The sequence below is a fragment of the Micrasema longulum genome, unplaced genomic scaffold, assembly GCF_059751315.1.
Source record: "Micrasema longulum isolate JH-2025_06_02 unplaced genomic scaffold, ASM5975131v1 h1tg000101l, whole genome shotgun sequence".
NCBI lineage: Eukaryota > Metazoa > Arthropoda > Insecta > Trichoptera > Brachycentridae > Micrasema > Micrasema longulum.
The window spans coordinates 813,484-829,786 of NW_028277307.1; the positions used below are offsets into that span (position 1 = coordinate 813,484).

Here is a 16,303-nt window from a genome sequence, read left to right on the forward strand (position 1 = left end):
TTATCCAACTATGATGAAAATAATAATCTCAAACAAAATAAATTAATGTAAAAATAGTTAACATTGATAGAAGAAATATATCAGCAAAAATGATGCAATTAGATTAGATTAATCGTAAAAAGTTGTATTTGGAGTTTTTTAAAGGCAATCCATTCTAAGAAGGATGATTTCTGTATTTGGAGTTGGTACTAATTATTCGGGTAGAAAGCTCTCAGAGCCAATTAAACATGGTTAAGTTTGGCGGACTGGTATAAAAAGAAAGACCAAAATACCGAAACGTTAATCAAAGTAAAATCAAAACAACGATTCGTTATCACACATTGTTGATAAAAGAATATACTATATAATCAAATAAATAGTTTGAAAAAATAATCGGAAAAAAAGAATATTATGTTGACAGTAACCCAGGTTTTCAAAAGACTAACAAGAGTACGTTTACAATGAACCACGCTCAAAGTGTTGGAATATCGTTCTCTCTCGTAAAGGTCTCGAAATATCCCGAAAACCATTAATCTAGAAGTCAGTAAGCAGTATTAAGGGAACCTCTTCATATAAGAACGATGTCGCGTACATTCGTTTAATTTCGTTTGCGGCTCGTATGTCACCCTGACATGGCCGCTTTAATTATTTTCCAGTCACGGGTGACAGCGAGCGGGCTGGTAGAACTTCATCTAAGATAATTACACGGTTTAACTAGACATATTCTGCGGTGGCTGACCGAGCAGATAGGAGATATTGGCGGGAAGTGGCAGTGAAGAATACGTCTCGGCCGACATTTTGTCGAGAATCGGACGAATTATTCTAATTTGATTGTAAGGAAAAACAAAGAAAAAAGCGGAGGTGCAAGAATGCACACTGTGAATACAAACGACATGTTTTTAGCAACGCGAAAAGAGGGAGTGTTCAACACTTGTTCGATAGGAAATCTGCTGGCGTCGTGGAAATAAAACGAAAAAGATTTCGAGTGTAAATTATGTTTTCTCAGGCGTTGTGAATTCGACGCAAGGTAAGTTTGACCATTATGATACTAAAATGAGGATTTTTAAAAAACGCCCTTATTACCAGTTCTATTGTATCAGATAAGTTACCAAAAAGTATATTAATTTTTACATTGTTTCAAAAACTGAATAAAATATAATGTATAAAGCTTATGTAAAAACTAAAACATGTTATATGCAACTATTATGGGGAATATGAAATGACATAAACACACTACAAAGACAGCAAAATTAAATATTTAAGTTAGTATATGACCTCCATTATCTAACAGAAACTAATAAACTATGTAAACAAACTGAACAATTACCTACTCGTATAACTAAACTCTTTCTACTAGAATTATGACAATTTATTCATAAATTACCCACTGATGTAATCGTAGACGAAAAACTACAACTAAAAAAAATTGTAGTAAACATGGACAAAATATCATATAGAACATTCTTCAACGAGACAAGGACAGTCAAGACTAATAAACCAGAGCTGGTATTCCAAATGCTCTCGCGGCCGTATTATCTCGTGTGTTTACATACAAAATACACGAGAAAAACTGTTTTCCAGTGCCACGAGAGTGGTTCAGAATAGCACCCCAGGGACTAAAATTAGACAAAAAAACTACCAGACAAAACTAAACATTTCCACATTCAACTGTGTTATAAATTTCTTCAATAAAGTAAAAATCTGATATTTATTATTAGGTACCTAAGAAACTTGTTTCAACATGTTAGACAGTATATTATCCCTGACAATGTAACATATCCACAGGACTAATATCCGCTTATTGCGTTCTCCGGCACGTCCGGTCGGGTTTAGTTCCGGATTATACTTTTGCAGAGTTTCACAGCCCTACACTACGGCTGCTAAGCCTCGTGGACATCCTTCTCCGAAATAAGATCTAGCGGAAATAATTAAAAAGTAAAAAGCCTTAATTCCTCCCAGGGCTGTAACTAAACTACCCGATCCATACATTTCACTAAACCAAATCAGTTTTTTTTTAATCGAAATTATAATTCAATATTTTGAACTCGTTTATTTTTTTACGTTTTTAAATTGTGTCCAACAATTCATTCCGACCCGTCAGTTGGCTGAAATTTTCTGTAAATTCCTAGTTTAAATTTAACTACTTTGACAGATTTTTCCTTTAAAAAGTTTCAACGGCCGTCCTCCATTTTCTGAATGAAATATGACATCGTATCTGGGAAATTATATTTTCGAGTGAAGTCTTTTTTTACTACATCGTTTTTGTGGCCACTTCATTTTATTTTATTTCTTACCACCGTTACATCTGCAAATTGCATGATCTAAAAGAAATATACATAAATATGCATATTTTCAAAAACCATGCCCATAATTCTCGACAAACGTAATATACTCGTGTATACCCACGCAAATTTTTACTCTCCCATTGTTTTTTTAAAAAAATAATATACTAACAGCAATAATGATAATATTTATTTCTAGTTCACCCCTTTCATATTCATTTTTAAGAAGAAAAAAAAGTACCAGTGATAATGTTGATTTTAAACTGTAAAATAAGTATTGATTTGTTTGGTTTGAAATTCATTTATAAACCCGGATTACATTTATTTAACAAAATAAATATATTTTAAAAAATCGTATTATATTGTTAATGATAATATTTTTAACATCTTTGGTAAAGGTCACAATATACCCTTTGTATATTTTATAAAAAAATAAAGTAGAATTACAATCCAATAAACTTGTTTTATTTTGGATACATTACCAAATTTTATTGATAGTAAAAATATGTTATAAGTACAAAGAAACAGGGATTCGGTGCAATATTATACACGTAAACACCATAATATTCAATACTAGCGCCAAAAGATCTAGCGAGATCGACTTTAGCGGACGATTTTCTCATCTTGTCTACGCATGCGCAATCGTCCCTGTGCATGTTCTGTTTTGCAGAATTCTTTACCCTGAATTTGTATGAAATATGTAACTTCTCATAAGATCGTCATTTGAGCGAGATAGACAAAGCTTTATACTGGTGAATCGTGCGTTAGAGGAAGAAGGTCATATACATACTCCGGGCATTGCCAACGCATGCGCAGATTTGAAGTTTGAAGTTCGTTTGCAATGTCACTTTGAACATGCGTAATGACATGATATTATTACGAATTTAGTTGATTTAGTATCCTATATAACGTGCGTATAATGTTAGGCGAATTTAGCGTTCCTTGTTCCGATGCGCGTGTTGTCATCTGTCATACTATTGCCCGTTTATCACGTCAGACCTGTCATATTTTTATAATATTATTAAACTTAATATATAAGTTTAAAAAATGTAAAGAAATGCACTGCCCATATTTTCGGTCAGGAGCCGCCGGTGATAAGAGGTCCTTGAATATACAATCAGTTTATTTTTTTAAACGGTGAAAGGTAGAAAATGGGAGACTACCTTACGCTGAACTCATAATTTGATTCCCGGCGGAATGTAAACACGAGTTCATTTGGTTATATTTAAAATTCAATTACCCAACTCTTCGTTTGTGATTAGTTTGAGCGTATTTGTTTATTAGAATGTTTGCATTATTAGGAGAACAGAAAATCCAAAGGGTTTGCGGTGCGACAGGAGGGTTTTATCCTTTATTTATGTAAACGGGACGCCGCAAAAGGCTAACGAAGAATTACAAAGCGACGGGCATGGACATTTTTTTAGCCCAAAGCATAAAAGGCTTTCTCTAGCTGATATGAAAGACAAGAAGGTTGTGTATTTACTAAAACTTTCATAGCGTTGCGACGCGTTGGCGAAGGCTAACTAAAATCCTTTACACGTAAACAAATATCAAAGCAGCAAATTTTAATAACCATATTTTAAAAATAAAGTAAAAAAAACGAATACGTTTCATCATCATCATCATTCCCTTTCCGCACCTAATGGTGCATAGGGCACTTTATTGATACTCCGATCGCAGCGTATCTGATCATATTTTTTCGTTACATGAATAAAAGAATATATGCTTACGCTTTAGGTACCAATTCCAGGGACTATGAAATATTCTGGTGTGACAACACCCCTTTTTAAATAAATATTTCATGCCAACCATGTCGGGAATCGAACCCGAGACCTTTTGCTTGGTAGGCAAACACGTTGACCATTACAACACACATTTCAAACGGGTGATATTTAAAATGAAAACATGTTTCTATAAACACCTGCAATCAGGTGCTATTTCGAACACTTTTATAGCGCGGTATAGCGCGTATTTACCTACGAAATACGCGCTATAAAAGTGTTTAGAATAGCAGCCCAGCTGCTGCATTTACCCACTCTTTTCCTATTAACCGCCTGTCTCACATCTCTAAGAGAAAGCACAGAAAAAGTTATGTTAAATTTTAATACGACTATATTTACGGCTTTTGGGAAATGGCCTGAAAATTTTATTTTCGGAGTGAATAATAAAAAATATACTAAGTATTTCTCTTTACCAATTATTTTTATTTATATAATATATACAATTAATACGTAGCATATTGATTTATTCTGGGCTATTATGCCATGTGTCTTTCGCACTCTTATCTGACGTTTTGAATCGCATTACAGCGTCTTTTATCGAGGTTATTTGTGTATACATATGTTACGTTATGTTCTAAGGATTTGTACGTCGCGATGCGATGCGTAACGCCGGAAAGAGTTTGAATGAAAAAATCATTGTGATCTGAAAAGCCGTGAAAATGTTGGAAATTTAACTGTAACGTTTTAGTGAAAACAGGACACATGTTACATTTAAAACGCGATTAAGAACAATTGAACGTAGTTATGCAGCAAGCAGCCAGCCATAGACAAGTGAAACTGAGATAATAGCACCTTTGTGAAAAAAGTAAATAATCCAATCTACACCACCGTTGGAATGTTTTTGACTAAGACAAATGATAAACAATGAATACATCAGTTTTTTTTACTTTATCAACAATAATCTAATTCCGTATTTAACCTATTTTAATGATTGTTTAATTACCGTTAGATTTTTGTAATGCTGTGAGGGTTTTCCGCGAATCGAGAAATGCCGTTTTTATGATCGACACTATTTTCAGAAGGGGATTATTAGTTTTTTTTGTATTTTGTATGAAAGCGGTGTGGCTAGTTTTAGCAGAACATAGAATTGACTTTACTGCACCCGATAACAACCATATCTCATTTTTTCAAAATTGTGGACTGGCTGCTTTCCGCATAACTACGTTAAATTATTAAGGTGATTCCAAACAAAAATATGAAACAAATTATTTATAGATGGCACTTTTATAACTTTTTATTGAAAAATGCCATTTTTACGTTTATTTTCAATGGAAATTTAAGAAAACTTGGTTTGTGGAAACTTAACACTATTTTGATTGTAACAAATACCACAACAATAAAATTTAGGCCCTTTTCACAAAATGGTGTACAAAACAAAAAATAAGATAAGTTTTGTTTTGCTTTGAAGAGATCAACAAAAAACCGGAAGATCTATCCCAAAGAATTCCAAGGCGTGTGCGAACTGACTAATCTACACATTCTGAACATTGGGGCATAAAACCAAAATATTATTATCATGACGTAGATATTTTATTGTTATTTAATTGGGAAAATTATTTTCTAAATTAAATTATAGAACTATTTCATTGTCAAACTTCGAATTGTAAACACATGGTCTTAATTTTGCTACACTGTGTATTATTAAACTAAACACATAATTTTTTAAGATTCTTACTTATTATTTTTTGCCAGAAGTAAACAAAATCTAATGTTAATTTTTATTTTATACCCCGAGGAAGCAACAGTCATGTTTTGAAACCGGCCGACAAACCAAATATATTTAGTGATTTCGGACAAATTTTATTTATATTTTAACATAGAAATCAAAAAAGTTAGTGCCTAACATATGAATTTTATTTTTAAATAACTTTTTTGAATTATATTTTTAATAGGTTTTAATTTTTATTGTGTAATTACTTGGTATATTTATGTGTGTCATAATATCAAAATATGTATATACCTGTGTATTGATTTAGTGTATAAGACTGAGTTAACACGGAACTTTCTAGCAAGTCGGGATACGAAAATTGATAATTGTTCAATAATGTAATTGTTTTTATTGAAATAAAAATTGCTATTCAAACCAGTCAATAACGGTTCATGATCCATGTATATGCCTAAACTTTCATATCCCTTCTCAAAAATGTTTTCCCCCTTTTGCTAAAATTTCAACTGCCCATAAAATAATTACTTGTTTTTTTTCCATAGAATTTTAATTACAAAAATACATCTTAAAATTAAGCTATAACATAATTTTGAAATATGATAATAATATAATATCGTAGTTTATTAGTAAAACTATTTATAAAAAATAGGAATCAAATTGGCGATACCTACAAGTTCAAGCATAAACTTTAATGAATGGTAATTACTAAACCACAACAGTTTGACGGCCTCGTGGTGTAATGGTCAGCGCGTTTGCCTACCATGCAAGAGGTTTTGGGTTCGATTCACGACAAGGTTGTTATTAAATATTTATTTAAAAGAGTGTTTTCGCACTGGAATAGTTCATAGTCCCCGGAGAGGTACCTGAAGCGCAAGACTGGTCATCTTACATTCATGTAACAAAAATGATGAAGATACGCTGCGATTGGTGTACCATTAGGTGCGGAAAGGAGATTGTGAAAATGACGTTTGATTAAATTGATATATTATTACGTTTAAACAGAAACAGACGGATTATCTCGGATTATTTCTAAAGACTTATGTATTTATGGCTGTGTGCCAGACACGTTACAAGGAGAAACATGAAGCATTGTCTTTAAACTTTAACCGTAGGTTATGGACATACATAATTAATCATAGAGTTACACATAACCTTGATAACACCCAGACTTGAAGAATCTACGATTTAATAGCTTTAATTAATAATTTACCACAAAATCTACGTCGAGAAATAAATTACGGAAAATTTAAGGTTAAATGGAAGAAAAGCTTCCTGACATAATTAACATTGTAAGATGTTTGTATAATATGTGCCTGTGGATATCAATTTATAAATTTTGTGTTTTAATTTTTTTTATTTATTTGTTATTAGTGTTAAGTTTTCTCAATTTTTACAATTAATACAATTTTTTATTATTTTGTTTTGCATTTTTTTGTTTATTTTTTATAATATTTTGTAAACTTGCCAAATACAAGAGCCAGACTCTTTTTTGGCAAGTTCAACCTTAAGTGTTCCATTTTTTTACTGCATGTTTTGTTTTTTTACGCTTATAAAGGTTTTTATTGGAAAAAAAAAGATTAGATTGTATGTATGTTGATGTGATCCGGTTACTAAGGTAATATCTCGAAATTGCACGCAAAAATACATCTAAAACTTCGTATAAAAGGTTCCTTTATAAGCGGTTTATCATAATGTAGACTTAGTTATACAGTCCACTAAACTTTTTCTATGACATATTATCAAATATTATCTGAGTAGCAGGGCGTGCGGTAAAATTTTTGGTTAGAGAAACAATATGTACAAACAACCCAAAAAGTACATAAATACTCACAAGTCCAGTATACCATGCATTACAATTCGTAGAAAATGACATGAAAAATTAAAATGTTTAAATAAATCATAAAAAAGCTAATATTAATTAAAAATATATATTCGTTTATTATTTCAAAAAAAAATAATTGTACTAGTATTATTAATTTATTGAGTCACAAGTCCCAATTTTTTTGGACTTAAGTTGAGTTGTGACAATAACACACATTATATGGATTTGGATATATACAGGGTGTTCATTAAACCCTGTCACATCCGAAACCACGATGATCAGTATGAGCAAGAAGACATATTGGCAAAAGCAAATGGTTGCTAACTTCTGCAGGGGTGAAACGAGGAGGTGGGGGTGGGAGAGGGGAGTATAACACTGCGCCACGCTCCCCTCAGTTCTCCCCTGCAGAAGTAACCAACCATTTAAAAAAAAATATATATTTATATTTTTTAATTTCTTTGTTCTAAATATTTTTTTTTAAATATGCCAACATGTTTTCTTGCCCATACTGATCATCGCGGTTTCATTAGGGTTCAAAGAACACCCTGTATTTCCCACGTCTTCCATATTGATTTTGTCCTGCCTGAGTTTGACTGTCCCAAAATGAGTTTTTTGTAACTCCCGAAGGAATTAAAAAAAAAAAACTCTCACTAATAGCGTAATCGGATTATGTTAATATGTATTAAGCATAAAAAAACAAACTAAAATAATACATTATTTTTTTCTAATAAGTGGAAGAAAAAATACCAAACTATTACATTCAAGCGATTTTGTGCTCTTATGATACCGCGGTCGAGTTATATTTAGCGTGACTTGTCAAAATTCGGTTGGATTAAGCGATTCTAGTCCTTAATTTGTTAAAACACAGTACAGCATAACGAGATAATGAATTTGGATCGGCTTTTTTGAATTGGTTCCAGAGATCATATAAAATTTGGATGTGCAGGCGTGGACTAAGAATTTTAATACCGATGCCACTCCTTTATGCAACTGTAACAGCTCCGCCACACTATGCTCCTCGCGCTGCCGCCCTCTCGCCCGATGTTTCCCTCTCTGCTCACACACTGTTCTACTCGCGCAATTATCGCGAAGCTCCGCACTTGTCATTTGTCTTTGCTATACAATGGACGATGAAACTGTGGCAGCGTGCGCGCTATGCATTTTTAGTAGAGCTAATTATATCAATGTCATACAAAGAAATATACATCATTCGAAAATGACGCGTGCGTCTTGTGTGAGCGCTCGATGCATACTGCGACCGCGCGATTATGTGGCCAGCTACTCGAGCTCGTATTGCCGGTCCTTTGACTCTTGCTCAAAAAACCGACAAAGCAGAGAGCGGTGGGCACGACGAGGAGCATGACGTGCGGCATGACGAGTAATGTTGCCACACTACGTCTCTGACTCCTTTCCTCGCTACTTCCCATGCCACTCGTCGAGTGTGTGGCAGGCCCATACGAATTTGCTGCTTATTACGAGAACTGCGCAATGCGCTGACATTTTTTTAGACCACAAGCGCATTTAGCTCTTGCATACGGGAATGGATGGTTGCGTATTTCCTAGTCGTCACATTTGAAAATTTAATTAGACTGTCGATTCCGTCACAGGTCGTTGTATTTAACGACAAATTAAAATTATTATTTGTTTATTATAATGAACAATATTACATACTTTTTTTTAAATATCATAATGATTATAAAAATATTCGTGACGTAAAATTTAGGTAACCAATAGTTTCATACGTTCTATGAACGGACTGCGCATGATAAGTAGGTACTCAGAGGGATACGTACAAGTATGCGTACATAAACTAATATACTATACGTAAAATTGAGCGAGATAAACACGGTTTTTCAGGGCCAGACCACGAAACTTCAGAGTAACATTTTTCATGGTAAAACTTTTAAAAAATCTTAATATTTTTGTTCCAAAACACCCTAATAATTTTTTTCCAAAAACTGGTTTAATTTACTGGGTCGTTTACCTCTTCGTTCTAATTCTCAAAGCACCCTCTTAATACCCACCCACAATTCCTCTTTCTTCTATAACTCATATAGTGTCCATGTGGCTCGACCGTGAAATCATTTCCCATCAACTATCAGAGATGTTATTACAGTATCTATGTTTTAATCACGTCTGAAGAAACATCTTCTTTCTTTTTATTAATTTCTCCTACATTCCTCTTCATTCCCTTTACCCATTGAGTAGTAGTACTGATTTAAGGTAATTTACATGCAAATACATTTTTTTTAAAATCCGTAACCTTTTTTTAATTTTCCACCAAATATGTTTAACGACTTGAATTACAAAAATGAAACTTTTATTTTATTGGTTGGTTGGAATAGCCATTTGGCAACAAGCCCTCCAATGTACAATCAACATTATGTACAAAAAGTAAAATAAATATATTTAAAAAAGTACATTGTTTCTTCTTACAAGATTTGTAATTGGCTAAGCCTGTATAATTAATAAATATGTAACAGTATATTCGCTACTTATATTTATTTATACGAATACATATTTTCTTATAAAGAAAATTTGTTTTGACTCTTTAGACAATAAAAGTAAACTTAATTTCCCAATGTAATCGGGGACCAGGTTATGAACTCGAAAACAAGACGATTCTTACGCTACAGGCGCTAGTCCCGGGACAAACAATTATTGCAGTGAAAAACCACAGATTAAACAAATATTTTACGTGGATATTGTCGGGAATCGAACATAGAATCTCAGGCATGGGAGGCATACTCACCAACAAGTAACTGCATCGCGAGGCTGACTAATCTTCCCTCGATTTCTTTTTTGGAATTGTCCGGGGTTCTAATTTAATTTTGCACACAGTACTGATTTCAAACGAAACATACTACGCAAAAAAACAAATAATAAATACAAAAAAAAAAAAACTATTTGGCTATTTCGATTTGTAACAAAAAATATAAGCGGTGTTATTTATCTTTTCCAAATAGGGAAAACCGGTTTGTGTTACCGTTTATTTTGCGGAAAAAACTGATTTCAATTTGGTAGGAATTCTCGGAGTCAGAACGCCGGCGTCGGCGTCGGGCTAAAGAAAATAATCACAAACAAGGATGGAAATGTAAAAACATGGATTATGTAAATGTTAACTTGTGACATACTTTGGAAAACATATACGGTAAAATGTTTTTCATCGAAAACAGAACGTTACAAGGCAAATAAAAGTATACATTATTATAAGCGATTTACGGTAACAAAATGAGGTATTTATTGGAGATATTTATTCATTTATTTGGGAAAATACGACAATTTTTTTCATATTGCATACAGATACAGAGGGGAGCAGGATATCAAAATGACGTAAACAGACTACAAAGACAACAAAATAAAATATTAAAGTTAGTATATGACCTTCCCTATTTAACTGCAACTAGAGAACTTTTTAAACAAACTAAGCAAATAAATATAACAGAACTCTTTCAACTAGAATCATTAAAATTTATCCATAAATTAGCCACTAATGTAATTGTAGACGAAGAACTAAAACTTGTAAAAAATTGTAGTCAACATGGACATAATACGAGAATATCGGACAAATACCATATACAACTTTCTAAAACAATACAAGGACAATCAAGACTAATGAACCAGGGACTGAAATTATACAATAAACTACCAGACAAAACTAAACAAAAGACGTATAAAATATTATTTTAAACAACAGAGTATAATTGAAAAATGTATATATTATTCTATGTAAAATGAATGTAATAATCCGTAAGGGTGTATAAATAATTTTTCAAATAAAATAATAAGAATAAAAATGAACTAAAATTGTGAAAACTGTCGATATAAATTTTCACACTGATGTAAGCTATTGATTAATATTTACATTTTAGGTATCAAAATAAAAATAATTTGAAAATTGAGAAATGTTAGGCACTTAGAAATGGAAATAAGAAACACAAAAAAATACATTTGGGTATATATTATATAGTAATAAAGACAAAGTAAATATAAATTAAATAAATTTAAAGAATAAAAAAAAATACAGTTTTTTACAAGTAATGTAATAGGTACAAAATATAATAATGAACATACATACATAATAATTCCTGACATTGAACTAAACAGGCGAACTGTCTATACAGAATCTTCTATATGACATATAGGAGAGATTGAAAATGTCTGCGTGACCGGAGAGGACGGTATTATTTGTTCCTGGACTAGTAACGGTAACGGTATTATTTGTTCATTGTTCCTGGACTGACACCTAAACTCGACTCGGGAGAAGACGAAGCTTCGTGGTGTAATGGTCAGCGCGTTTGCCTACCATGCAAGAGGTTTTGGGTTCGATTCCCGACATGGTTGATATTCAATATTTATTAAAAAGGGTGTTTTCGCACTGGAATACTTCATAGTCCCTGGACTGATACCTACAGCGTAAGACTGATCATCTTACCTTCATGTAACAAAAAATTCAAGATACGCTGCAATTGGTATACCAATGCAGTGCCCTATACACCATTAGGTGCGGAAAGGGAATAGTGATGAACTGGCACCTAAAGCGTAAGACTGATGAACCTTGCATACCATTAAACTTCTTAGATTTTCACGGCCGTTAAGATGCACAATAAGTTTTTCTGGGTTATTATGCCGTGTGTCGTTCGTACTCTCTACCGACGTTTCGGATCGCGTTAATCATCAGGGTTGATGTTATTTGTGTATGAATATGTGTTACGTTAGGTACTTAGAGATTTACCGTGTCGCAGTCGTTTTTGTGTGATGTTATGTATTTGGGACTTGTACCGTGTCGTAGTCGTTTAGATTAATGTGTACCATTATTCTAAGTACCTAACGTAACACATATTCATACACAAATAACATCAACCCTGATGATGGACGCTGTAACGCGATCCGAAACGTCGGTAGAGAGTACGAACGACACACGGCATAATAACCCAGAAAAACTTATTGTGCTTGCATACCATGTTTAAAAAATGATGTACTAGGTACGCTGCAATTGGAGTGATATATACAATTGTATATACTTTAAATTAATATTATAACTACTCGTATTATTAGTTTCTCACATTTAATTCAAGTCGGTGATTTTTTCTAAAATTTAAAAGTAGATCTTTTATTAAAAATCATACAATATGATTTATTGGTTTCTAAGCTTAATCCTCTTCTTCATCAGCAGCTGTTGCTCCAGCAGCTCCCTTCTTCATGTTCTTCCTCTTCACACGACCAGGGCGACCGCCGCCGAACGGTGACTTCAGGGAGAAGTCGATGTGCTTCTGGAAGTCCAGGCGAACTATGAAGGAAGGAATGTTTACCACCTGCTTGCGGACACGAATATGTCTCTGCCTAATGAGCACACGGGCATGATGGATTGACTTGGCAAGTCCAAGCTTGAAGACCTGGGTCTGCAGTCTCCTTTCCAAGAAGTCCTCAATCTTCAAACCGAGCACATAATCGAGCTTCATCCTGCCTTCATCAAGCACTCCAATACGCACTAAACGACGCAACAATGCATTACCTTCGAACAACTTCTAGGGCTCCTTCTCGTCCAGGGTTAGCAGTTCTCGGGCAGCTTTGCGAATTTTGGCAAGGGTGTATTTAACCCTCCATACTTCACGCCTGTTACGGAGACCAAACTCTCCGATGATTTTCAACTCCTGGTCAAGACGTGAATTCTCATAGGGACGACGAGGGGTGACATAAGTCTTGGAAAAGACAGAGGGTACTCTGCCGTTCACCATCTTGGCGTGTGCGATCTAGGATCTCGCAAGACGAAATCGACCAGCGATAACCGCAAAATAATTCTACCCCCGTACACGCTAATTTGCAACGGCTTAACATCAAAACACGCTAAAAGGTCGAAAAACATAGCGAAACCGGAAATCTATCATAACGTAACAACGCAATAATTTATTGCTTATTGTAAAGACTTGATCACATGAACTTGCGATGCTAAAAAGTACAGTATTTTGCGGACGATAAGACGCACCCCAATTTTTGGTTAAATTTGAAAGAATTTTCAAGTTTTCGCTGTACAATTAAATGCTTTAATTATTACCGCATGTAAGAATATATTCTGAACATCCTAAACAATTTGCGTAGAGCGTTAGGATACAGCCCGATCCAACTAAACTATCGGCCAATCGTCTAGCCTTAGCCTGCAGTCTGCGGGGCCCTGAGCCGCACCCGGACCGAGGACCGTAAATCAAGATCAATTACTGCGCTGGAGGAAAATATCCAGAATTTGTGTCCCACATACGTAGGAGAATTACTTTCACATTACAAGGGAACGGTAACGGGAACCGCACGAACTAACGGTCATACATTATCCGCAGACAGCGACCATTCGGCGGCAGGACCAACTTGTATTAGGAGAAATACTCGCCGTAGTTGGAATCGCAAGGAAATGCCTCATTACGTACTTTAGATAACTTACTCCGATAGTGGTCTGATGATTTAAATCTTTTAAAATAACAGTTATTTAGGGACATTATTTAAGTACTGAATCGACCAGTGAGCAACAGTCATTTTATTTTGGGAAATAACAACTTATTTTATATAAAATGTATTCAGAATATAAAAATAATAGAAACACTTATTGTAAAAAGAGTTCATATACATTTTCCAGAATAGTTATATCCCGAGCTAATATGGAATTTTCTAGCAGGTCAGACGATGAAAATTAATAATGGTGTCTTAAATGGAATTGTGTATTATAAAAAGTAGTAAAATTGAATAAACATTTACAATTTGCATAATGTGAATAAAGAGCGACAAAAATTTAATGAAATATTAAAAAATAAAGAAAAAAAAACAGTGAAAAATACAATATTTGAGTTTGTCCAAATGTTCGTAGACAAAAGACTGGATTTCACTCCTCGGGAGTCATTAAGATTAACAAATTACAACAGGGATGGAGAATATTCCATATTCCCTTATTTAAGGTATTCTCCATCCCTGTTGTAATTTGTTAATCTTAATAAAAAATACGTAAATAAAAAAAAGTTAAAATTTTAAATTACTAAAACAAAATGAACGAAAACGTTGTAAAAAAAATAACAAAAAAACTAACATAAAAAAGAACATTTAACAAATTATTTAAATAACTGTTGATTTTCAAAAGTACATACATATATGTATCTATTGGCGGAGGGAACAATCACATAAGAAAACTTTTTAATATATTTTTTTATTTGCTCATCTTGCAGTATGCAACTACGTTTAAAAGTCAAATAACGTTATTAAGGATAATATTATCAATGTACTTTGCTGAACAAAATAAATTTATAAGTTATCGGCTAGAAGAAGAAGTTTATGTCTTAAACGGTGTAACATTGAAGAGTTACCACTATTTTACTATGTATTCCAGATTATCAGCAATAATCCAATTTCAAAGTATGGAGGAAAAAATATATTTTTTCAATGTTAAATTTGATACCCGCAATGGTTGAGACTCAAAAAACTGTCTCTTAAGAGTAAGGCATTTTGACTTATGTGATTGTTCCCCCACACATAAATATAGAAACGACAAAAAAGGGATAAATTTTGGAACGCGAAAATAAAATAGGAAACTTACTCATATTACATACAATTATCCGGATAAATGAGTGCCAGATTTGATTACTTTTGAAATAATACAGCGAATAGGAATCACATTAAAAACATACTTAAACACGTCCAGAAAAGTTAACTGCGCAATTAAATTAAAATATAAACTTCCGATTTTTTTATTTCCTAATAACGATCTGTATATTTGACAATCCAAATGAGTGGAGCTCGGATAAACAGAGTTCTTTTGTATTTTTTATATTTGAAGCACTAACTTTGTAGTTATTCATTTTAATAAAAAAAAAAACAACATTGTTAATTAAGCATTAATCCAATACCTTGATAAAGACGCTTGTATAGCTTTCAACCGGTCGCGGTCGGTAGAAATAATAAAATAATAAAATAAGTGGTATAAAACAAAGTTGTTATAATTAATTTAATTAGAGTTTTACTGTATTAGAGTTTATCAAGAGCAAAGTGATGTGGAATTTTTTAATACTTTCGAAGCTGTGAATTTTAATTTCCCCTTTTATGTGTTGGCCTGTATTTGTACATAATTGTTTATATAAAAATGGTAAACACGTTTTTAAATTAATAAATGTTGTTTTATACTTGTCGAGGCGGCCTCCGTGGTGTTGTGGTTAAGGCACTTGACTCGCACACGAAAATTTAACGTGATTTTTCTCAAGCCTGAGTGTACTGTGCTGTAATTCACCACTGTAATCGGGCTTAAAGGTCTGATATGGCGCAACAAAAACTTATCCCTAAATTAATTTACTAGTGTATTGTTCATACGGTTCATAGCTGTAAAAAAGATTCGGAACGAAAAATTAATAACAAATAACGCGAGAATGAAGCGTCCATAAAGTAACACATAAACGGCTAACAAATATCCGTTATAAGTGATTTGTTTATTTTACTTCATAAAATTATTACAGTTGCTTTGATTGTCTAACTAGGGTAAGTAATCCGGTTCTGAGACAATTGAAAAAAAGAACATGAAAATGAAACATTCGCTTATTAGTGGACAATAAAATAAAAATTATAATAAATACCAATATTTAAAAAACTTTATGTATTATTAGTTTATTTTTTTTAATTCACACTTCTTCTAAAAATAAAACAACTTTACGAGAGCTGTATTGATCCCCCCTTTGTTTTTTTGCATAAAATATTATTTTATTTAAATCAGGATTTGTAAGTACTACCCTTCATGTATACAAAGTTA

General features: G+C 33.1%; 1 protein-coding gene and 1 pseudogene across 1 annotated transcript in view; both read right to left on the reverse strand.

Annotated features, from left to right (window-relative positions):
* LOC148284641 (protein O-mannosyl-transferase Tmtc3-like) overlaps window positions 1–16,303 on the reverse strand; it is a 383,475-nt gene that overhangs the window by 230,870 nt on the left and 136,302 nt on the right. The window lies entirely within an intron of this gene.
* On the reverse strand, window positions 12,642–13,328 carry LOC148284642 (small ribosomal subunit protein uS4 pseudogene; annotated as a pseudogene).